Consider the following 12187-nt stretch of genomic DNA (forward strand, 5'->3'; position numbering starts at 1 on the left):
TTCATTAACTTTCCTTCCATCCCTGAACCTCCACTAGTCTATTTCCCAGCAATTTTTGTATTTTTTTAATATTTAAAATTTAACCTGATAAAAAAAAGAAAGCTGAGGAAAGGATATTGCCACTTTAAATTAAATGTGATAGGAAATTATAGCAATGGTGACCCTCTTGGAGAAGGAAATGCAATTTATTCCAAGTCTTAGATTTCAGCATGGTTACCTGAACTCGCCTATATGTGTTAAAATCCCAGAAAGTTCAGTGAAGTATTTAAATCCTCTTTCTGCCCATTCACAGCACTATGAGTTTTTACTTTTGAGTTAGCTGTAATGTTTAGCAAAGCATAACCGGTCAGTCCTAGAGGAGATCAGCCCTGATTGCTCTTTAGAAGGCCAGAAACTCAAATCCTTTGGCCACCTCAGGAAGGACTCCCTGGAGAAGAGCCTAATGCTGGGAGCGATCGAGGGCAAAAGAAGAAGGGGACGACAGAGAATGAGGTGGCTGGATGGAGTCACTGAAGCAGTCGGTGCAAACTTAAATGGATTCCGGGGAATGGTAGAGGACAGGAAGGCCTGAAGGATCATTGTCCATGGGGTCGCGGTGGGTCGGACACGACTTCGCACCTAAGAACAACAATGGCTACTAAGTGGCAACCTGCAAATGTATAACTGAAACCACTAGGCTTTTTTTACGACATAGTGACCATAAATAGGCTCTGGGTTTTTGTTTTGTTTTGTTTTGTTTTTAATCTTGCCTTGGGTACTGTAGTGTGGCCAAGGTCTCCAGATAGCAATCTGGTAACTTCCATGCACCGGTGGAACATAATGCACTAAAATGGTATATCTGGTTTGCTAAATAAGACTTATGTGGATGTGTCCTCATATTTAGCCCAAAAAACTGCTTAGTGTGACCAAATGCAATGAAAGAAGTACTTCCTATGTCTTGAATGCTCATGTAGAACAGCAGTCAACAGAATGTGGATTGTCATGGGAGAAGGGATCTTAAAGTTAGTCAAGAACAGCAAGGAAACCTCAGTGCTCCATAAGAAGATAAGTATATAAGAAGGCCGCGTCTGCATCAGAGCAGTGATCCATCTAGGCCAGCATACTGTCTCATGAAGTAACCAGCCAGTTACTATGGAGGTCTAACAATCAAGGCATAGAGGCTGAGGCCTTCCTCTGAAGTTTCCTCTTGGTTTACTGCCTCTGAAGGAGAAGGCTCCTTTAAGACACTATGGCTATTAGTTACAGATAGACCTGTCCTCCATGAACCTCTCACCCCTTTTAAAGCTGTCTGTGTCTGTGACCATTACTATATCCACTGACAGTGAATTCCACATCTTAATCACTTGTGTAAAGAAGTTTTTCATTTTGTTCATCATGAATCTTCTGCCCATCGACTTCATGGAAGGCCCTTGAATTCCAGTGTGTTGGGGGGGGGGGATTCCCCAGGTCCACTCTCTTTACCACAGGCATAATTTTATAACTATCATACTTTTTCATCTCTCTTCTAAACTGAAAAGCCCAAGACTTTTCAGTCTTTCTTCTTAAGAAAGGTTCTTTAAAACCTTGTTCAAATCATCCCCATCTTCTACCCTCTCCCCCCCCCCATCCTGTTTCCAAGAAGATCCCACCCATGCAAGGGCTAACTGTTCAAGAGCAACCATCTCCATAAGAAACATATCAGTGCTTAGAGGCAGCAGCAGAGAAAGGCCCTAGCCTCTATACCTTCTTTCTTTGGCCCTCCAGGACAACTAGAGATACCAGGCCCCAGGTGGACTTGGGGATCCGGTGGAATTACAGATCTTCTCCAGACTAAACTGGTCTATTTCCCTGGAGAAAATGGCAGCTTTGGAGGGTGGACTCCATAATATTATGTTCCACTGAGGTCCCTCCTCACCCCAAAGCCTGCCCACTTCCAGCTCTACCCCCAAAGTCCCAGATCTAACAACCCCAGAGGCAATTGGTTAGCTCTTGTATGAAACATTAGATCTGACTAGATAGTCAACTAGTCTGATCCAGTCAATTCATCTTATATTCTCAGGCTTTTATTCATGTTAGGTTTAAGAAGGATAGAGTGACACTACAAATATGCATCAAATTTAAACCATTTTCATGGCATCTCCTAGTATACATAATTTTCACTGAGGCAGCTTTTTAATGCCCACATGAAGCCACCTCATACTAAGTGAGGCCGTTGGTCAATCTGCATCAGCCAGTACGACGTCCCCTGACTGACAGCAGTCCGTGTTTCCCATCACCTCCTTCCCAATCACTTCCACTGAAGATCCCTGGAATCCCTGGAAAAAAATGTTCACAGTCAGAGTAGTTCAGCAGTGGAATAGGCTGCCTAAGGAGGTGGTGAGCTCCCCCTCACTGGCAGTCTTCAATCAAAGGTTGGATACACACTTTTCTTGGATGCTTTAGGATGCTTTGGGCTGATCCTGCGTTGAGCAGGGGGTTGGACTAGATGGCCTGTATGGCCCCTTCCAACTCTATTGTTCTATGATTCTATGATTCTATGAACTGAAACGGGTATCTTCGGCATGCAAAACAGACACTAAGCCATGGCCCTTCCCCATACCACAGTCAAGAAAAAGCCCTACAACTCTATATCCTTAGTCTTAGCACAGGAAGGAAGACTTCACATTATAAAACCACTTCGTTTTGAAAAAAAATAAAAATTTCCTGCATGAGGAATCCATGGGGAAACGCAAATACAATAAAGGAGAAACAAACCCTAGCATTGGGAGGGAGAGAAGCAATTAAAGACCTCAACTGAGACTCGGAGGAAGCCCATTAATTCATCAGGCACAGCAGTTAATTAACAGAGCAGCGTTGTCTTCATCAAGTCATCCCAATACCCAGCAGCTCTTTATCTGAAAAAGGTACAGCCGTCCCATTAACCGCGATGACGCGACAAAACTCTGGCTGCTTTTGCAATGAAGCTCTTGGGTTGTTCGTTCAGGAGCAACACAAATATGCATCTCTTCATGTGAGAAGGAGGGTTGACTAAAAGGATCTTGTAGGGTTGCCAACAGACCTGGAGGAAAGGGTCCTCTCTCTTTAATAGGGACTTAAGGTAAAGGTAAAGGTATCCCCTGTGCAAGCACCGGGTCATGTCTGACCCTTGGGGTGACGCCCTCCAGAGTTTTCATGGCAGACTCAATACGGGGTGGTTTGCCATTCCCTTCCCCAGTCATTACCATTTACCCCCCAGCAAGCTGGGTACTCATTTTACCGACCTCGTAAGGATGGAAGGCTGAGTCAACCTCGAGCCGGCTGCTGGGACCGAACTCCCAGCCTCATGGGCAGACAGCTTCAGACAGCATATCGCTGCCTTACCACTCTGCGCCACAAGAGGCTCTTTTAATAGGGACTTAGTCAGATATTATTTACCGGGTGATGTTATTGACTTTAATGCCACGAAAAGCTTCCAATGTCCATGTCCATAACTTAAGCCTCTATTAAAAGGGCAGAACATTTTTCTCCTGTCCTGTTGGCAACATATACTACAGATGAAGCTGCCTTATACTGACTCAAACCCTTGGGCCATCAATGTTAGTATTGCCTATTCAGATGGGCATTGGGTCTCCAGGATCTCTGGCAGCGACCTGTCACATCACCGGATGTTTTCTAACTGATGATGCCAGGGATTGAACCTGGGACCTTCGGCATGCCAAACAAAAGCTCTCCCACTGAGCCATGGACCCTCACCAACTCAGTCCAAAATGAAAGAGCAAAGGTCCTCACATTGTCAACAGGTCTCCTCTTTAGATTTGCCAATGATTGGGGGGGGGATATCCTGCCCTTGATGTGTGGAAATGGGTAGGGGAAGTTGTTTATAACATGGATGTAAATAATATGATATGGTTCATATCATCCCATTCAGCCTCTATAAAGTAGGTAAGATTTTTTTTTCTCCAGGTAGTTGGCAACTCTTTACACCATACTTAGAGTCTCCGACTTGGCAAATATTTCTGTCCAGGGCTCCATCCATATTCCACTAGACCAGTGATGACTGCAGCCCTTGGACCAGGCAGGCAAATCACCATGCCATCAAAACATCTGTCACAGATCCTGCCCTCTGTATATAACCCACTACCAAAAGCTCACCTACCCCCCCAACCCCAGAGAGGGATATTGGTCCATCACCCAAAGAAGGAGTCCTTTCAAAGGGATCACATCCCTCCTCCTTAGACTGACACCCTCCAACCTCATGACTCACAGTCTCCACAACAGCCATCAGCACAGAAATGGGACTGCTCTGGTAAATCCCTGAAGGTCTCGTCTCCAAACCTGTCTCTCAGCCTCAGCTTCTCCCAGTCAGCAGCCCTAGCCTCAAGGGAACAAACCAGTCCCCCGATAGCCAAGGGCTCCATGCATCAAGCACACAAACCTGTCTCCTGATAGCCAAGAGCTCCATTCATCAAGCATGCACCCATGATTTCCAGCAGAGTTGGTTTTTATACCCTTCTTTTCACTACCTGACAAATGTGCTCTGTGAGAACAGCTCTAAGAGGTCTGTGACTAGCCCAAGGTCACTCAGTTGGCTACATGTGGCTACATGTGGAGGCTTCTCCAGATTAGAGGCCGCCACTCTTAACCACTACACCATGCTGGCTCTCCCAATAAGTTAATCATCATACGTGTAACACCCCCTGCAAAACACTGGAGAGCCCCCACTCCCCTGTTGGTTAATTATTTTAAATTAGTTGGTTAATTATTTTTAATTATTTAAGAGTGAAATAAGGCACTTACCGGAACTTGTGCAGATTTCCAAAGCAGGAGAGTTTCGATGTCCCTTCTCAGAAAACTCAGACTAGAGGGGTTCTCCTGCTGCCCCTTGCCTTCCTGTGCTGACCTCCCAAGCTCGGCTCAAAAGAGGAAAATGTGCAAAAATTAGAGGACTAGATAAAAGGAAACTTAAAGGGAAAAGACAAGAGGGTTAGCTCCTCAGAGGACTCATGGAAACTATTTTAAAAACAGACCAACTGAAGTCCAGACAGAATGCATTCTGCAGATTAGGAACGTCACTGCCAAGTCTACAAGAAGGCCTCCGTGGTTAATGACCCAAGTCAAGGAAACTACAAAAGGGAGGGGGGCTTCTTTTCAAAAGTGGAAGGTGTGCCCTAATGAAATGGATGGAAGAGAGATGGCAAAAAAAGTCTGAGTTAATAATCTGACATGTAAAAAAAGACTTGGAAGAGCAGATTGCTAAAAGTATTGGGGCAAACAGGAAGCATTTCTTTAAATATATCCAGAGCAGGAAAGGCTTTAGAGAGGCAGTTTATTCCTTGGATGACCAGGGGATAAAGGGGTTGCTAGTGGAAGATGGCAAAATGGCAGACAAATGGCAGAGAAAGTAAATGGATTTTTTTGGGTCTGTGTTCACTGTGGAAAAGTGACAGGGCCACTAATTTCACAAAGGGAGTCTGAAGAACAGTCAAACTGAGGCGATGAGAGATGAAGTAGTAGACCTACTGGGGACATTAAACACCAATCAGTCTCCAGGGCCTAGTCTGCACACAAAGGATAATGCACTTTCAATGTGCTTTGGCAGCTGGATTTTCCAGTGCAGAACAGGAAAATCTACTTCTAAAGTGCATTGAAAGTGCATTATCTATTGTGTGCAGACTAGGCCCAGGTCTCCATGGCATATCTCCAAGAGTATTTTTGAAACTCAAATGTGAGATTATTGATCTACTAACCTATATATGTAACTTCTAACTAAGATCAGTCACTGTACCAGAATACTAGAGAATAGCAACTATGATGCTGATCTTTTTATTAAGGGTCCAAAGGAGAACTGGGAAATTAGAGGCCAATTAGCCTAAAGCAGGGGTAGTCAAACTGCGGCCCTCCAGATGTCCATGGACCACAATTCCCAGAAGCCCCTGCCAGCATTCGCTGGCATTCGCTGGCAGGGGCTTCTGGGAATTGTGGTCCATGGACATCTGGAGGGCCGCAGTTTGACTACCCCTGGCCTAAAGTCTGTTTTAGGCAAATGAGTAGAAACTGTAATCAAAGAGGGAAAACGTAGGCACATAAGGCAGGGGTCCCCAACCTTTATGAGCCTGTAGGAACCTTTGAAATTTAGATACAACATAATGGACGCTGCCATAGGAACTGGAGCCAGCCACAAAATGGCCACCCCAACTTACTTTCAATCACACTGAAGATTTTTGTGCAGTGGTGGCAGCTGATACCAAAGCGACGTTTGTTTGTTTTTAAAAAATCTGCCAAGCCAATCAAAGTGACCAGTGGCCAATCAGAAACTTTGCTGGGCAAAAGCCCCCTGACGCTGGTCACTTTCTACAAACACTGAGTGGGAACTAGGAATGGTTTCAGTGGGAAACAAGGGGCCCGCCAGCACCATATTTGGAAGCTCTGACCTAGAGGAACAAAGCCTGCAGAGGGAAAATAAGGTCACTTCAGAAAAGGGAAGTCCTGACTCACCAGCCTCTGGGAGTTCTTTGAGAAAGTGAACAAGTATGTAGACAATAGTGACCCAGGAGACATAATATATTTGGACATCCAAAAGGCTGCCACACTAAAGACTCCACAGTAAACTTAGCAGTTTATGAGTTTAAAATGCATTAAATGACAGGAAGCAGACATAGCAATAAAGGGACAGTTTTCACAATGGAGGGAAGCAACTAGATGGTCCCAAAATGGTCAGTATTAGCGCTGGTGCTGTTTAATTTACTCATAAATGATCATAAATGATCTTGGGGTGGAGGTAAGCAGTGTAGAGGTCAAAATGATTCAGTGTGGTGAAAATAAGGGGAAAGTTAAAGAGTTCCAGAAGGATCTTCACCATTTGGATGAATGACCAACAATGTAACAAATGACGTTCGAATGTTAGATTATGGACTCCGGAACAACAACAACAAAATAGTATCTCATACCTGATTTGGTATGACCTTTAGGAGAAGAGCACAGTCCAAACAAGTGGATTGGCAAGGTTCCATCCACAGTGACGCCATTTTGCTTCTGTCAGCCTTCCGAGATTCCATTTCCCCCACTGAGCCACCAGAGGGCTTTTCTGGGTGGGCACTTGTTTTTTTAATCCTAAGTGTTAAGGAGGATTTTCAAAAGCTTTCAGTAAGCTGGTACAGGAGGGAAGGAACACAAGGGAAATGGGAGCTGGTGAGAGGAAGTGTGCAGAAAACTCCTACCTGGGAGCTCCATTGCAAGTGAGATTTCCTCAGCATTCACAGGAGCAAGGAGTGCAAAACAACAGACATTCCCCACCATGCTGATACAGCCTTTTAATCAACTCTGTCATATGGGGCATTTAGATGCAGGGTCGCTCTACCCACCTATCCGCTAGCCAAGCCAGTGTGAGGGATGGCTAGTTGTGCGTAACAGTCCTCACCCAGGAAGATGTGTTGTTGGCAGGACAAAGTCTGAAACCTGGCCCAATCGGTATTCACAACAAGAGGGACCAAGGGTATGAAGCTGTACGAAATGCAAGTGGGTGCCAATGGCATGCTAAAAAGGAAGAGAGGAGAATGATGCAAGCTGCTTCAGGTCCCAGTTCAGGGGGCGGGTGAGAAACACGATAGAAATGAAGAAAATAAATGAATTTATAATAATGCCAGAGTTGTGAACAGGTCTGGGGAAACATGTCTCAGCCATTTAGTACAGTCTTCAGATGTGGAAATGGGCAGTTGAATTTTCTTCATGGCATAGAGGAAAACGTCCTTACCTAATAAATAATGTCCCATCAGACCCCTTTTAAAGCACTGCCAGCCCCCTTTTAATTGCCCAGTTGGCAATCATGAATATAGTACAGGGATAAAAATTGTGTGCTTTATGGCCAGGCTCGGTAGCTGATAGCTGGGCTGGGCTTTCTCTGACATGAGTGACAAACTGTAGAGGGTGTCCAAGAATTCCCCCAAGGCCCATGACATTATGTACCAAATCTTCTTAAAGGCTTTGAATCTTCCTGCCACACAAAAAAGCTGCTACTTACTCCATCACTTTATTGGTATACTTCATTCAGCTACCTATCTTCCCCCCTCCCCTAAAAGAGCATGTTTGGGGTGGAGTCTTTGGGTGGGACCTTTCTAGCAAGACCTTCTAGGTCCTATTAATATTAATATAAGAGCTAAGATTCCGCCATTGGATGTCAGATAGATATATACATCTATATAGTACCCTTATAGTATCCTATTTAGCAAGTCTATAGATTTCCACCAGCCTAAGGAGCCTTCCTCATGACTCACCACTGATAATGGGGGAGAGCTTCAGACTTTGCTGACCAAAGGGGTGTTTCAGGTCATTGGACTGAGAATAACTGCCAGAATTTAACACCAGGACTATGAATTAAGAAAAGCAAAGAAGAACAGGGCAGGGTAGAAAGTCAGGTTGGAGCTTGACCAGTGGTCTCTTCCACCATGTGAGGTTCTCTCATGACAAACCAAAGAAGCAACATCCTGAATCATGAAGGATTCAAAGGACAGAAGGTACAACAACATTTTCTTCAGACCTGTTTTGAAGGGGAAAAAAATATGTCTTTGTGGTACCCATCTAGTAACTTGTCTGTACTGTCTATGACATAATTCTGGGCAAACTTCTGAACCATTTTGTTTGGGTACTTGCCAACCTTGCAACAAGGCCTAAACCCCTGTATTACATGTAGCATTACCAGTGGAACAAATACTGGAATGAAGGACCTGGATATGTTGACAGCTATTACAATGTGCTGCATTTTATATCAGGTTATATTAAGAGGGCTTTCATTTTTTCCCCATCTCTTCTTTGAGTGCTTCATATAAATATTTACTCAAATTCTGAATCTTGCTTAACCATTTAAGCCCCATAGTGATGTCTTGTGTATGTGTGTGTGTCCCAGGCAAGGAGCCCTACATTTACCAAGCAAACAATCAAACAAAACAGTGTCACCCATCAGTTGGTGCATACATAAACACCTGCCACCAGTAATTGGACACAGATTAGAAGAGAGACAAAGAGGTGTCATGGTTGCACTGATTTGCTGAAAAGAACATTTTTTAGGATTCTGTGCCAGGGATAAGATTAAACTTTGTAATGTTTATTTGAAATTGTTCCATACATTTTTGACCTGGGTAACATTATCATTCTTTTTTAGTACACGTTTAACTCTGATCTATAGTTTAACAGCAAGGCTGACCGCCATATCCTGGTGTCAGTGAGGGAGTGAGCGAGCAGCTCATGATCGCCAGTGTTGAACACTATGGTCAGTTTGGTGTAGTGGTTAGGAGCGTGGACTTCTAATCTGGCATGCCGAGTTCGATTCTGCACTCCCCCACATGCAACCAACTGGGTGACCTTGGGCTCGCCACGGCACTGATAAAGCTGACCAAACAATGATATCAGGGCTCTCTCAGCCTCACCTACCCCACAGGGTGTCTCTTATGGGTAGAGGAAAGGGAAGGCGACTGTAAGCCGCTTTGAGCCTCCTTCGGGTAGAGAAAAGTGGCATACAAGAACCAACTCCTCTTCTTCTCCTTCTTCTTCGTGTATGTTAGCAAGAGCATGTATACAATGCTCGGGAAAATTTCATACACTCTGCATAAGTTGCTGTATGTAGCAGTAAAGTAGATGGTTCGTGCCATTTATAAAACCAGCAAAATCAGGACACCCACAGACTAGGCAGGGGGTTCTCCATACCGGGGCGGGGGGATCCCCAGACAGGTTGGAAAATGTTATTATGTTAAACAATGAGGCTTGATGAGGACCGAGCATGATCATTGCATTCAGAATTTTGGGCGTAATCTAAAGGGGCAACAAAGAACTAGAGGGGACTGTAGGAACTGGCCTGATGGAACCTCTAACAGCTCCCAAGGATGGATTGGGAGCAGATGTCATTGTTATTTATTCCTCCTCGTGGGATGCCAATTCATCATCTCAGTAATCCTGGCAACAGCCATTGAGCTGCAGGAAAGAAGTTGATTCTAAATTTCAAAAAATGTCATTATTCCAGATTTCATATCTTAGATTTTGAATTAGTAAAGTGCATTAGGTTTCAATGGGAAATTTTCGCCTCAAACTTCTAATTCTAATAATTTTTCAGGTTCCGACACTTCTTGGTTTGTTTTGAGTTTGCCAGGCTTGAGATAGGAAACATCATGAACTGTCAGATCCCTAACTGGCCATCAAACACAACATTTCAGCGATTTTTGAACCGTCTTTGGAAGAACTCTGGGCACCTGAAGGAGGAGGAAAGAAGGATAAACTTCCATTTAATACAACTTGGCGACCACCTGTGATTACCCACCTTGTACAGGTACAGAGAAATGTTGACTGCCCTCTCAAAGCATTCTCAGTTCCAAGTGGCCAATGGTGAAATTCCCCTATTAGCATTCACAATGGAAAAAAAGAGGTGTGATGCAATGCGTGGTCAAGAATTTGGACCCTTTAGCAGATGATTACGAGATCATCGTAAAGGTAAAAGGTAACGGCATCCCCTGTGCAAGCACCGGGTCATGTCTGACCCTTGGGGTGACGCCCTCTAGCGTTTTCATGGCAGACTCAATTCGGGGTGGTTTGCCTTCCCCAGAGATCATCGTACAAGTTGCCATTTCACACATTCCACCGTTCTTTGACACCTGGTGAGTGCTCAAGTCTTTCTTATCATTAGAACAACCGAACTACCCGAGAGCACACCCCAGAGCAACTTCATCCTCCTATGTACAGGCTTAGTGTTTCTCTCCATGCCACGAAAAGTGTCAGCTGCTGGTTACTGCCACACACTGGGCTACCAAAGGTACAAAGGCCAATCCGGCAATCTATTCCCAATCAGTTGGCAGCACAGTCTGATTCATCGCATAGCCCATTCAACCTCTCCGCTGTGCTGATGGAATGTGCCAATGAGTCACAGCTGACTTTCCTCGTAGAGTTTTCAAGGCAAGAGCCCTTCAGAGGTGGTTTGCCAATATCCACCTCTGTGGAGTTACCCTGGAATTCCTTAGTGCCCCCCCCCCACTCAAATACTTGCCAGAGCCAACTCTGGTTAGCTTCCAGGATCTGTAGGAGCTTCCAGTGTTTTCAATCTGCAACAAAGATACCCTCAAAGAAAGATTATGTAGGTTGTATACCGATCTGTTAATTCACGATGTTGCCTTACGGGGAGCTCCCACAAAGAAACTGTCTTGCCTTGAATGAAACTGCAACACATAAAGCAAAGAGGCATGGTTGGGCAAGATGCGGACATGTTGAAGGGGCTGTGGCTTAATAGCAGAGCACTGGCTTTGCATGCCAAAGGTCCTGGGCTCAATCCCACATATCTCCAGCTAAAAGGATCAAGTAGTAAGTGATATGAAGCTCTGATTTGAGACTGCTGCCCATCGGAGTAAGCAACGCAGACCTTGGTAAACCAGTGGTTTCATTCTAAGATAGCTCTATCATTAAAAGATAGCTTTGTATCTGTGACATAGCAAGTCATCTAGATTGCAGAAAATGTCTGGGAAGGAATCCTACACTATAGTGGCTAGCTCTTTCTCTGTTCTATATAAACAGAAAACCATCACCCTAGCAGTAATACATTTTTAAAAAGCCATCTCTGTTCAGGACTGGATTGTTCATAATTCCATGAGCTCCATTTCAATAGCTATGTACTATAAGCATCATTGAGGATAGATTCAAATGAGTAGCCGTGTTGGTCTGAAGTAGCACCTTTAAGACCAACAAAGATTGATTCAAGGCATGAGCTTTTGAGTGTAACAAGATTAACTTTTGCTTGCACTCGAAAGCTCATTCCTTGAATAAATTTTTGTTGGTCTTAAAGGTGCTACTGGACTCTGATTTTATTGTAAGCATCATAAGACTTTGGTGTACTGTGCCCCAACCAGACCCCCCCAATTGAACCACCTACCTGTAGACAAGAGATACTGTGTGGGGAAATTCCTAGCACGCAAATCAGCAAGGGAAACTGGACGACTAAAAGATCTCAACTCCAGAACAAGGCAGAGGGTTTCTGAGTCATTGCTCTGCAGAAACAGCTTGAATGTTTGAGGTTTGTCAGCCAAAGGATCTGGTCAGAAGAGTGCACATGGAAAGGCGGGGAGGGGGGGGAGACGTGTTGCACCAAAGGAGGAACTGACAAAGTAATGCACGAACCCTCTCAGAACCCCCAGTTACCGCTTCCATTACATATCCATGAAAGTTTACCTTGAACAGATTTTCCCAGCAGGTTCTATTTCTG

General features: G+C 44.5%; 1 long non-coding RNA gene across 2 annotated transcripts; it reads right to left on the reverse strand.

The window, feature by feature from the left end:
* Nucleotides 1-2076: 2076 nt before the first annotated feature.
* On the reverse strand, nt 2077-11665 carry LOC143836290 (uncharacterized). 2 transcript variants are annotated; one of them, XR_013230566.1, is made up of 4 exons: nt 10262-11665; nt 6906-7068; nt 4756-4871; nt 2077-2294 (listed from the first exon to the last, which is right to left on the reverse strand). It is a non-coding gene; the product is annotated as an uncharacterized LOC143836290 (long non-coding RNA). The 2 variants fall into 2 exon arrangements; XR_013230565.1 differs by having other exon boundaries at nt 6906-11665.
* Nucleotides 11666-12187: the final 522 nt, after the last annotated feature.

The sequence above is a fragment of the Paroedura picta genome, chromosome 4, assembly GCF_049243985.1.
Source record: "Paroedura picta isolate Pp20150507F chromosome 4, Ppicta_v3.0, whole genome shotgun sequence".
In the NCBI taxonomy this organism is placed as follows: domain Eukaryota; kingdom Metazoa; phylum Chordata; class Lepidosauria; order Squamata; family Gekkonidae; genus Paroedura; species Paroedura picta.